Source organism: Sinohyriopsis cumingii, chromosome 2 (genome assembly GCF_028554795.1).
Source record: "Sinohyriopsis cumingii isolate HCF-2022 chromosome 2, ASM2855479v2, whole genome shotgun sequence".
NCBI lineage: Eukaryota > Metazoa > Mollusca > Bivalvia > Unionida > Unionidae > Sinohyriopsis > Sinohyriopsis cumingii.
In genome coordinates, this window is record NC_142962.1 from 72,641,986 (window position 1) to 72,656,143 (window position 14,158).

Below are 14,158 nucleotides of genomic sequence, written 5' to 3' on the forward strand. Positions count from 1 at the left end.
CGAGTTTTTTGGACAAAACTTGAAACAACAACAGCATCTCTGTCAAACTAGCCGGTACACTCAGATGCTTTCTGGGTAAATAATCCTGAAATTGTTGAATTAAGTCCAGATATCTCAAAGCCATGGTTAATTTGGTCTGATCATTCATATTTTTCACATTACTTCCAAATATTCATTCAGCATAAATAAGCTTGATTGATGAGGTTTTATGGCCTTCAATGCAGCATACTGATCTTCACCAGTGACATCTTCCTATTCTGTGACCTTTTTAGCATACCAGTTGTGGAAGTGCAATTTTAATTCTTTTGTACAGTCTTTATTTATTGTAAGGTAATTATACCACATGTAAGCCGTTGTGCTAATGCCTTAGAAAATATGATTGGTGCAACTCTCAGGACAGTATTTTAAGTAAGAGATCATGCATGTGGGCTTTAATATCTGATTAATTTAGGGTTGTTGGCTGCATTGGTTCCATTTTAATGTTGAGTGTAAGTAATTGATCTCTGATGTTTCATTTCTGCTCATACAGGAGGTAGTAGTGTTTTAACCATTAAAAGAACCATTTATTGTCTGCATAATTTTGTTTGTTTGTATTCATTATTTATGGTCTTTTTTTACATTAATCTACAAAATTATATACTACAAATATGAAATTTTGATTGTTGAATTTAAGTACTCACAAAAATGTCTTTAGTTTTTTTTCTCTCAGAAAATGATGAAATATTTAGATATGGTATACCTATACTGGAAGACTGCTCTTGTGGCCTAGGGGTTAGAGCATCTGCCTCGGATGTGGACGGTCATGGGTTCAATCCCCGGTCGAGTCATACCAAAGACTTATAAAAATGGTACTAAGAGCCACCTCACTTGGTGTTCAGCATTAAGAGGTTAGTGTTAGGACTGGTCGGCCTGGTGTCAGGATAATGTGACTGGGTTGGACATCATGCTGTATGTCTGCGGCATGATGCCCCAGAGCTAAACATCACTGTAAACTGCCACACTGCAGACATTGTAGTGATATGACTGAAAAATTGTTAAAGCTACGTTAAAAATCCAAATCACACACACACACACACATACACCTGTACTGGGAACAATACTGTCAGTATCCTTGACTCTTAAAGATTTTGAAAGTCACTGATCATCATCATATACAATTTTCAAATGAAGATAATAATTGTTTACTTTATTTAATTTTATACCCTTAAGTTTGTGATAAAGTTTTGAAAGTCACAATTTCAACATCATTTAAATCATCATTTAAAGTATGTACTCAGATTAGTCTCCTGACCATCACCACCCCATGTTAGATAATTTGGACAGCAGGTCAGGGAACATCCGATATTGTGAAGTTTAAATTTGCCTAAACCACACAGTTATCACCTAGGATAGCCACTTAGGCCTAACAAGGTTAAGCAGTCTTACATCAAGACCTACCCGCATGAAATCACTAGAAATAAGATTTATTTTCTCAGACATAACAATTAAAATGTATTTAGCCATACTACTGTATAACTTCTCACTTGTAAGTTGAATCCAGTTGCAAACTGCACAGACCCAGATCTGTTATCTGGTACTGTACAGTTTCTTTGGAGTGATCAGTAGAAAAAAAACATTTACCCTGTGGCAGATCAGGATCTTTTTTGTTTGCGATTTGACTTAACTTAAAAGTGGCTATATATGGTACCACAATTTGTTACATCATATAATTCTTACAATATTGTCTTATAAATGAGTATATGGTACACTTCACACTTGGTCATTTCTTCAATTGTTCATGTGATCAAGGCATCTTGATGGTTGAAGCATAGTTCCCGTATTTGTCCTATATTTGATCCTGCATATGGGCACATGTTTTTCTTGCTAAAAATAAGTTTTTTAATTAAAAAAAATAATTAAAAACTTCCTTGCAATTTTCTGTTTAGAATGGGCACTCTTTTCCATTCTGATAGAAATGTATTTAATGTATGTTGGAAATGGTTTCTAAAATATGATTGGTTCATTCAAAATCGAGGCTACCATTCCTTCCTGTCTTTGTCCGCCATATTGGACTTCACAAACAATTGCTGCTATCACTGTATTGCATCTTCGTAATATTCAACTTCTAATCATGTCAAAAAGGAAAGCAGAATATTCAGAATTTTCTCCATGAAAGACAAGAAAACAGAACTGAAGGTCAGCAATAATTATCGTGTAGATTGGCTTATTAAAGTTGCAGCATTTATGTTTATCTTGTTATCTGTAAGAAAATAGATTTTCTACAGGCAGGTAAGATTTGACACGAGGTGTGTTGATTATGGAAGCTCATCATATATAGTGACTATCCACATAGTAATACTGCTGAGTTTTGGCAAAATCCAACTTTTCAGTAGGGGATGAGCTCTGACCTTGGACTTTACCCTGATATGGTAGGTAAATGCATTACAGGTGAAACAGTGCATTTCACAGAATCCTTGTTCCATTCAATAGGGTTATATTTTTAGCTATACTGGTCATAGACCAGGAGAGCTTATGTGAAGGTCTCTTTACAGTTATCTGTTCATCTGTTAGCACAATTTATCACTCGTACTAAAATGAAAATGGTGCCAATCTGATGTCCATCTTGTAAATTGTTATCACCACTCTTGAATTAATGTTCATATCAGTATGTGGAGTTGTCGGTGAAAAACATCTCTTGGTGTTTATGGAGTCATAAATGGAAATTTTACAGATCTGATGTCCAGTATGGTTGCCACAGCAACCATGTTGAATTTTTTTTAATCAGCAATATTGCTGAACCAGAATCCAGATAGTTATGTGGGTTTCTGGTGGATCCTAAAAGAAAAGGGAGCTGATCTGATGGCTGGTATGACCATGACAGCAGCCATCTTGAAACTCTTGTTATTGCTACTCTTGAATGGATGTTCAGTTTCACTAATTGACATGATGTTGAATTGGTTCTAAATGACAACTGTGCTAATCTGCTGTCCAAAATGGCCATCACAGTGGCTATCATGAATATATTTTTTATTGTTACTCCTTGTGATTATTGTGTGCACATGAGGATTTGCTGAAAGACATGATGTCTAGTTTGTCATCCATTACAAATTTAGTTACCACTGATTCTCCTGAATTAATTGTAATTCACAGTGTGGTTTTCACTGAATGACCTCTATGATGTCTAGTTGGTTCTAATGAAAATGTTGCTGATCTGACTTTAATATGGCTGCCATAATATTCATCTTGAAGATCTTTCTGTCACTACTTCTCTCAGATGGCTGGTTGCACCATCATTGTGATTTCAGCAAAAGACTTTTTATGCTGTCTGGTTGGTCCTTATTGGAAATTGTGCCAGTCTGAAATCCAAAATGGCAGCCTTGTTTCTCAAAAATATAAAGTCATATCAACATGAGGTTTTCACCAGAAGGCTTCTTCTGGTGCTTATATGGCATCCATTATATCAACCAGAGAAATTAATTTGAAAATATTGATATCGCTAAAGAAGATCAAGATGGTTTCAGCACATGGCTGTTAACAGGAAGAAGTGTTCTTTTCTTGACATCATGGAAATAGTTTTTGGCCCTTTGAGTGTCAGTCCCTTCGAGTGGCTCTTGTTTACATTTATGGCCAGGTTGCAAATATCATAAGTTTTCTTCTTGTGCTGTATTTTCAATGACTGCGGTAGCCGATATTGAGTACTAGAAAGATAAAGTTGTTTCTTTTTCAGTTTACTGTTCAGAATCCCTTGCATAAAACCTAGCCATTAAGGTATAAGAGAGTTCCAGTTTGGCTTTAAAATATGTTTGTGCCAATGTTTTTGGGTTTGTTCAATGGTTTGCCAGAGGAGTATTGGTTTTTATTCTGCTCTGAAGCAGTCATTGTTAAAATCTTTGAAAGTGAACAATTCTCTTGTAATGCAGACAGTGTCTTTTTTTTTGATATTTTGTACAGTTTTATAATTAGGAGCAAACCATTGGTGTCACTTTTTCAGTAATTTGGCAACAAAGCATCAAGCAATGAAGGACATGCATACCACAATCTTAACCTTCATCATAAGAAGAAGATAAATTACGGGGTCTATGAAAGATATGGGTTCTTGTGCATTGGAGAGTATGCATAGAAGCAGAGGATCATTTTTTGTTCTATACATATTCCTTGCTGTGTATGTAATACATAGCACTGCTGATGTTGTAAAGGACAGTTTATTACAAGAGTAAAAGTGGATGTATATTCCAAACAAATTACAGCTGTACTTGTGATGATTTAGTTTCCATTTTCAGCAATATCAATTACAAATTTGGTTAATGAAATAGAACTCCTGGAAAGATAAATGGTGTATTGGATCATCCACAGTGGGATGTGATGATACAGGTCTAGCTAAAATAAAGAATTGTTCAATCTGTCCCCCAAAAATCAAAGCTTATATTTAGCTCTAGGGTGGTAGAGCTATAGAGTCTTGCAGTAAACAAATTATCTACCAGTTAAACACATTCAAATAATTAAAGTTAAACATTAAAAACAGTTATAATTGAAATGTATGCTACAGTTTTCAGGCCTTTCTTCTATTTTTTTAAAATTCATGTTGGCAGTCACTTTTCGACCAGAATTAGTTATTATCAAAATATCTCTGCTGGTTCTGAAGTGGATATTGAATACAATTTTGTGTTTTACCTGGTTAAGATTGGAACTAGTTTTCAGTATTGGTGTAAAAATCTGCAGCAAATGTGTTTTTCTGAACATTTTTCTCACAAGTTTTTTGGAGGGTTTTTTTTCTTTCTTTCTTGGCAGCTAAATCCCACATTTGACGTTGTAAAGAAAATTAGACTGCACTGCCAACATTTGGAACATATGCACTGATCATAGGATCACATGATCATGGCACAACTGGATATAGTCTGTTTGAAAGTTGCTGCTGGATTGCATCATTATATAAGGGGCTTCTTTTCAAATTTTAATTTGTGATTCCTTTGAAAGTAAAAATTTTCAGATTGTAGATGCTTGCACAACATGTCTAATTATCTTAACAAAGCCGTGCAGACTATACCTTGTTTTATATAATCACATGTTCAGTGTTGCCTCTTGTTTCATTTTGGCATATAGAGTTTCATACCAATGTTGAAATTGGCTTTAATGCTAACCAAGTCAATTGGACACAATTTTTCAAAATAGCCTTTTAGAATCTGCATAGGGATTTCAGCTTGGGTGAATAAAAAAAGTCCAATAAAGCCCCCCCCCCCGCAAGCCGAACTCCATAAAGGGATTAATGTTTGTCAGGCAGATGGATAATAATAAACATAAAAATAGTGCCAAAATCATTAATACTTTTATTGAATAAAACAAAAGCTCTTCAGTTTTGTTTATTATCTGAATTTAAATGTATGTATATTGGGGTATGTTGCCTTCAGGTGCCTTTACATCATTGTGTTATGACACTCACAATACAGCGTGCATTGGAATACTACAGCAGTAGTACAGATACAGTATGTACTTGCTTATAAGGCAAGTCCAACTGCAAACAATAAAGATCCTGATCTGTTGTAGCATATTGTGCCTGCAGTTTAGGGTCTGTGTTTGTTCTACTGATTATTCCCAACAAACTGAACAGACCCAGATATGCCAGTGTATTATGCGATGACATATCTGGGTCTGTACAGTTTGCAGTTGGACTCATCTTATAAGCGAGTATACAGGGTCCTTGCGGGACTCAGATATTTGTGCAGAATTTCTCTGTTCTGTGAAGATAGGACAGTTAATCAAAATAGGGAGAAGTGAGTGTAGAAAGTTCAGAATAGTCACCATAAAATACTGCTGAAATACTACTAAAACTTGATAAAAGATTTGAAAGCTTGTTATCCTCCCCCAGGTGTATTGCTTAGTTCTGTATTCAAAGTGGTATTGAAAAAAGATTACAGTTGAAAATTGGCAACTGATTCCATAGAGATTCATATAACATGCATATATTATGAAATGTTTGATAAACTTGTGATTTTATTGGTAATGGATCAGGATATTTTCAGAGTGATAATTCTGCTTCTAGTAGGGTTGCCCAAGTTCTGTTTTCACTTTTTCAAGGATCATGTGTGAAGTTTCGGTGAGGACTTAATAAATAGCAGTATAATGTCTGGCATTTATTTTGATCAAATTAGTGTCCGTATTGGTTTCAGAAAATATGGTTTCTTTTTCTTAGCAGCTTTTGTTTTGAAGGGAAAATTCAGACAGAAATTTATATTATACAGTTAAGTATTAATGCATTCAGTTGAAACAAACAAGTTGGGTTAATAGCTTCAAAGCAAGACATGGTGGAGTGAACTTTGCATTTGGGTGAAATACAGACTTTTGGACAACTATTTCATCTGAATTGCCCTCTATAGAATATGAATTTGTACAGGATATGATTATCTAGGGATGGATCACAATTTTTTTAATCCTTTTTAGTTCACCAACATCTGTATTAAAAGTAAACAAGTCTGTGTATATGATCCCGTTTATTGGAAAACAGTTTGAAGAAAGGACATAATCTTTTGCTGGTTTTGATTAAGCTTTTGTCTACCTCATTACAAAACAAGTTTTTGGCATGCAATATGCATATTAACCTACACTGTATCTCTAATCATAGAACTTGGTGTCATGCATCTTGTTAAATACTAAACATTTACTGCAAAAATAAGCTCTGTCACTTAAAATTTTATGCTTCAGTTTCTGTGTGTTGAAATTAGGTTTATAGTTCATATATTTCAGTACTTTTCATATTCAAGTAATGAAGTTTGAGAGTTGGATCCATCTCTGTTAGACCAACCCAGTGGCCTAAGAGGATTACAGTGTTCATCCTCGGATGTGGGAGGTTATGGGTTAGAACCTCGGCCAAGTCATACTAAAGACTTATAAAAATGGTACTAGCAGCTGCGTCACTTGGCACTCAGCATTAAGAGGTTAGTGCTAGGACTGGTTGGCCTGTTTTTAGGATAATATGACCGGGTGGGACATGATGTCCAAGTGCTAGACATTACTATAAACTGCCACTGCAGACATCATAGCAACATGGCTGTAAAATTGGTAAAGCTACATTAAAAATCCAAATCACACACGCACATCTGTTAGTACTCAGACATGATTTTTCTCCATTTTAAAGCAGAATTCCACTTTTCTTCTGTCTTGAATCAGATTTTTTCTTGATATAATCTGTTTCTTATATCATCTCTGATCCGGTTTTTAAAAATGGTCTGTTTTGTCCCATTCTGCAATGACCCATGTAAAATATTCATTCCATATATTAGTTAGCACACAACTCTCGTAAAGAGTATTCTGATTGGTCAAAGGTTTAAATTTATCCATTGAGTCTTCGTGTAATGGAAACTGATGGCAATGGAAAGAAGAAGCATGCTTGCAAAATATGGCGCCCTGAGTTGTTGAGAGAGACCATGACATGAAAAATTCAGGTAAAGGTTTAAAAAATGTATGGAAATGGGAATGGCTGGAGCATAAAAATGATGTGAATTTAGTTAGTCAGTTTAAAGGAAAACTGAATGCTAGAGGACTGGCATTTTGTGACCTCTGCAAGAAAGATCTGAATTACAGTAATCGCATTTGGAAGAGTTTGGAATAGCACCTACAAAAGAAGCTGCATACAGAAAAATTGAATCTCAGAAGGCATCTTGAAAAAGTGCAGTTAAATACTATAAGAAGAAAGATTTCTTGAACAGATGTAGCCCTTTGTCGAAATATGTGCGCTGCATGTCACTAATACAAGCACCAGCTTGAAAGGAAAAAGGCTGTCATTGAGAAGGAAAAGAAACAATTGCACATTTAGGCAAAAAAGTCAGTGGTGACAAAAAGGAAGGCTAAAGAAATCTTTCCAAAGCCGCAAAAAAAAAGCCAGACTGGAATATCAACAGGTTGTGTCCAGTGGCGAAAAAGACAAGTGAATGTTTGGGATTATTTGGATATGGTTGATATACTCGGGTGTTTTATTTTACAGATTTGTTATGAAAAGATATAAGTATAATATATTTGCTGCAAAAACAGAGAAATTATTGTGACTTAATTATGATGTGAACACTGACATGCACATGAAATAACTTCAGCATCAATAGTGTTGGAGAACAAATTCATGTGACAAGAAATATTGTGAAATTATTGAAGTCAAGTTGAACATTTTTGGTAAGTTTATTATTTTTTCAAATGATTATGTTGGTTTATTTTATGATCATAAGTTGCACTAGGAGCAGTTTTTTACAAGTACAATGCATTTTTGGATGGAGTCATTTGGCCACCTGGACCCCCAGATTTGGGGCGCTGCCACTCAAGACTCCTTTGGGGGGGCCTCCAAAGCCCCCTTAACATTTTTTCAGCTCTTTTTATGGAAAATGAAAATCATGTATGAGTACTACACCCTTGCAACCACAGAAGGTCACTGTGACCTGCATTTTATGCTTTTCTAACATTGGCATTAATATTTGTGTGTGTGTGATTTGGATTTTTAATGATGTAAAAATTAAGCTAAAAACTCAAGCAGTATTATTGTCATAGAAAATAATGTTCACTTTTCTTGTTTTGCCCAGTCTCTAAATGTATGTATGTTATGTATGTATCTATGTATGTATGTATGTATGCATTTATGTACCATAAAGATTGTTTATTACAATCTTAGATACTTTGTACAAAGTTTCTGTTAGAATGTTTGATTTTAATTTCCCCTGTTATATTCCTAATTACTATGTATTTGTTATAACATTCCTTTGTGATGTTATTGAGTTTCATTGGTGTGGTTCACCTGGAAAAATTACTGTTATTACATTTTTGTCACCAGATGAGCCAAAACCAATGGTGGTCATTTAAATAACTAAGGAGTGACAACAAAAGCACCAGGTAAAAACTGATAAGACATAATTAATAATCTGTAGATAAGAATGTCCTAAGAAAGATGCCAAGTAACAAAAGTGTGATATTCACACCTCATTTATAATTGGTACTTTTAAATCGAGGTTTATGGTTCAATGCAGTTAACATATGAGGACAAAATAAATGTACTGTCTGTGATATTTCCACATTACTTTGCAAGGCAGGGTTTAGTGAGCAAACATATATCATTGCTGTGGTGCATGACACTTATTTTGGTAACATGGTTGTTGAATTAATGGAATATGTTAATTATGATTGTGATACTGTCACACCTGTGACACCACCAACTGAAATGTAAATTGATTTACCATGAGGATATTGTTTGTGATATTAGTGATTGCCAGGAAGCAACAAAGTTATAGAACAAAGAAAAATTCACAAGTGATTTTTTTTGTATTTACAGGCAGGTACAAGTACTTGTATATTTATATTTTCATCCTATGGTAAAACTTAATGCTTTGTCCTTTTTTCATGATAACATGCATATAAAAAAATGTATTATATGCTCGTTAATCAAATTTATATTTTAAAATTTTATAACCATGACATAGTTTCTGACAGTAATAATACCAGAATAAATTGTTCACTACATGTATGGCCAATGTCATGGACATGGACAGTTAAGAAAAAGGGAAAAAAGATGAAATTATGGATAAAACATTTGTTATAATGGTCTAAAAATCCCAATACCCATTGAAATGTTATAAACAATCTTTACTGTACATGATTTAATTACATGCAAGCACAATATTGGTTATACAGTGACCATGAAAAGTCCTAAAAATGTAAAAAAATAAAAAAGCTGGGAAAAGAAATTTATTTTAATAAAAGGTACCTATATTTCATTGTCAGGATCACTTTAGTTTGAATATATTTTTTGCATGGTAATTAATGTTTATAGTGGCTAATTTTCGAATACAGTGATGTGCTCACTTATAAGAAGAGTCCAACTAAAAACTGCACAGACTCAGATCTGCTGATGGATAATGTGTCAGCAGATCAAGGTGTATGCAGTTTGTTAGGAGTAAACGGCATAGACCCTAATCTGCAGGTCCTTTATGTTATGGCAGATCAAGATCTTTGTTGTTTGCAGTTTGACTGGACTTGTGAGTGAGTATAGATGGTACTGTACTTAAAAGCTGCATAGAAGAGCTGTGTAATTGATGATTACACATTTGTTAGGAATTGGTTATTTATTATTCCTTATGTACATTACTGCTTATCAATTGCATTTGGCTTTTCAATTTGGATGAATTAGCTGATTTACAAATTAAACGACAACTCTGTTCATCAAGCAGCATTCAGAGAGGGATAAATATATATGCTGAATTTTGCATAATACTTTTTTTCCTGCAGATTCCTTTACAAACATTTTGTAAGTATTATTTAAAGTCCGAGAGGTATTTTGTAGTCCATATTTTTTGGTAGATTGCACATACTGGTCTTGTGTAAGCGAATTAAATTTACCCATCTTCATTTAGTGATCAGTCTATTTGTGCTTGTTCATTTAGTGCCCAATCTATTTATGTCAATAATGTTAGGAGTAAGGCATACTTTGGACAAATGTGATTGTGTTAGTCTTTATTTTCCAACGTGATGGTATGAGAGAGTATTTTTTTGTTGTTGCTGCTGCTGTCAGTCTATCCTTATATTCATCCCAAATCTCTTTTGGCATGGAAAAGCACAAAACTACAGCTATGCACACTTTATAATGGTCCTTAGTGGATGACCTGATTATATTTTTATCACAGCTATTTTTCCATTTTTGTTCAGCCCATTCATTTGTAGATCTATCTGCTCACCTTTTGTTTCCAAACAATAACTTGCATTCTCCACCATTCAGTGTAATCAGATTTTGTAAATGTATTTGTTTTATTCTAGATACATTGACCAAACATTGCAAATGGCTTAATAGCAAAGATAGTTTGATTTGGGGTCCAGGGATCAAGGTCATAGAGTTCCAAGACCTTGTAGATGGCTTGCAGTTGAGTCTAGGAAGAAACCTATTCACTTAGGGTCAAAAGGTCAAAAGTCAAGCTCACAGGGACTGAAACAAGGATAAAATTATTTCAACAGAACTCATGCCTTGACTAAACATTGTAGAAGAACTCCAATTGATAAAAGTCAAAGCTCTCAAGGTCAGAGGGGTTCCATAAAGGAAAGCTGTTTCTACAAAGCAACTTAATTCGTATGTCACAAAGCATAACTATACTTTGTGGATGGCTTGCCTTTGCGATCAGAAACTCACCTATTTATTTTGAGGTCAATAAACCCAGTGCTCAAGGTCATCAGACAGAAGAATATATTATGCAAAGTAACTTAAGATTTACTTTTTACATTGACCTAATTTTTTTAAAGCTTTCATTTAAGACAAGGAATGCATCTATTAACTTTACATTAAAAAATAAATTATTCAGCCAAATGGAAGAGGGTTTTACATTAAATAGTACTATTGGTCACATGGCAGGCATAAAATAAACAGTTTACAGTACTTTTGTTTTTATGATTGTAAACTTTCTGAATTTAGTCATTTCTGACAAAAACCTTTTAATATGATTACAAGTTGAATGATTGTCTATCCATGATATAAGGTTTGGGGTCATTGATCATGACAAAGAATTTTGTTCTGCACATACAGCTATCTTTTGGTTATGTAAATTCAGATGGGTTAGACAATATTTTTGTTGCCAATGTTGGTATTTTGGAGTTTCTCAAGAATATCAGTTAACAACAAGAAATAGTATTATCTTATTTTCCTAGAAATTCTTTTTGGGCTGGAGAGCACCATCAGTCCCCTCAGTGGGCTCTTGTTTACTTGCAGATTTTTAGTCTGTAGTGTCTGTGTCTATACAAATGCAATTTAGTTCCAACCAGATCTCTATAATGCTACATTATATTGTTCTAGTATTGGAGTTGTATGTATAAAGTATGGTGTACCATTGTTACAAACATCGTAAATTTGCAGCTTGTTTGTCTTTGTATTGAAATAGTTTATCAATGATAATAAAATGTTCATCGTAGCTTTTTTTTTCTCTCAGCTTCCTCCAAAGTCATCATTTTATCTAGTCTTATAGTCCCGCTCTATGCCCATCACGTTGTGTCCATCCAGGTTAACTTCATTAAAAAAAATATCTCCAAAACTGAATAGCAAATCATAATCAAACTTCGTAGAGATATTCCTTTGATCATTTTTCAGCAACTTCTGTTGTTGTTTTTTTTTAGTGGCTTCCATAGTAAATTACTTATTTTCCATAGCAGTAAATAATTAAAAATATTTTGACGTCCAAAATCAAAATCAGTTTTATTAAAACTTTGTAGAAATTTATGTTTGCTGACATTGTGTTGTTGGTGTATTCCCTGGCAATGCTTTGGTTTCCATAACATCCAGGTGGAAAATGTGGAGATTATGCTAAATGTAAAGTTTTTTAATTTACTGTCATGTACGTCTCTTCAAGCTCAGTCAAGGATATGCATAACAAATTAGGGGTATCTCGTTGACTTAAAAAATGCACTGCTAATTTTATCAAAGTTATTAGCAATATTTCTTTGGATATGTTCTTTCAGACTTGTGTTTTTGGTAGCTTCCCTGGTAACAGTTTGGTATCCATAGTAACCAGATAAAATAAAATCTACCAAAAAGATTCATTTAGCCAGTTTTAATCATGTTTGTTGTTATGTTTCTTGTGACTTAGGTTACCACAGCTGTATTTTCTTTTTGACTTCCTTGTAGTTCTTTGGTTTCCACATAAACCAGGTGGCAAATTAGTGTTGTCATCTCTTAAGAAAACCCATGTTCTAATATTTGATAGGAGTTTATTTGAAGAGTTTCTCCTTTGCACATATTCTCAGTGTACATTAACTTCAAGAAAATAAGCTTGCTGCCTCATTTTAGCAAAGGGAAGAAACTCTTATCCATTTATTGCCTCTTGACCACCACTAAGTTGTGCCAGTTTTAAGCTTTCACTTAGTACTACTGTGAAAGTTCTACAAGACCTCCCAAAACTCTTTTGAAAATGTTCACAAATTTAAGCCATGAATACAGAAAGTCAGTACGAGTCTAGAAGGTTGTTATTGCATCTGGCAAATGTTTTTATTTCTTAACTAATGTGTGAAGTTATTTTAATGCAATATGGACTTTATTCTGACCTTGTGTTCCAAAACAGTGTCATTAGTATGCAGTGTTGGAAGTTATTCACACATACAGCTTAGATATTTTAACTTTTTTAATAATAAGTGGTGTTTTTGTGAATTTTTTGTACACTTTGGATTTTTTCCTAATTTACTTTGATTCAGCATTCTTCAAAGTGAGTGAGGACACTCATTAAATGTGCCATGCATGTAATAAATGTTCTTTGTCTCATATATGCAGTGTATGCAGTCATTGCATGGAAAATATCTGGTTTGCAGTGTTGTTAAAGAGGATTAAAAGCAAAGAAAATTTTGAAGTCTTGTCCAGAAGAATATGATGTTTTGAGCCTTCACCCTTCTTTTGCAGTTTTGGAGCATTACTGTAATACATTTTTTGGAGCATTACTGTAATACATTTAGAGATGATGGTAATGCCTTGTCTATGGTGTGTTTTTGTTGTATAATTACATAAGCCCTGATGAGGAGAAGTCACACAGTGGGTGTGGGGATATCCTTGACAAACTCGGATCGAAGTATGGAATGGACTGCGTTTACTGTCAAGGCAGCATCCAAATATCTGCATCACCAGCTGCAAGCTAGACCAAAGGTCAAGGCATTTGTAGACCCAGAAAATGAGGAGGAGCATCCTGCTTCCTTCTGCCAGTCAGCAAAAGAAATTATTGATTCAAAACTAATCAATAACTCAAAGAGTTCTAAGATGTTTTCCTCAGAAAGTCAGCTACCATCAACTTTTTTTGTTGTTGTCATACTGGTTACTTTTATAGCTAGAACATTGCAGTGGCAAATATGACTATGTGGTTAACTAGAATGTCTTTCATGCCACCTTAAAGCTTATATGGAATATTGTGGCAACATCTTCAGTGTTGGATGATCTAGTATCACTAGACATTTTTGGACTTTATGAAAAGCAAAAAGTGATCATGCCTGGGAATCAACAGCTAGGATCACCAAGATCATTAACTATGTATCACTGTGTTCAGTGGTTAATGCTATGACAGCCTCATCCAAATTAAATTTGGTAAGATGAGATACTTCTGTTTGCTCAAATCTGAAACATTCAGGCCAAATCAGTCTTGGTCTCGAAGACGAGATGATCATCGACAAAGAAATGAGTCAGAATACTGCTCAGCAA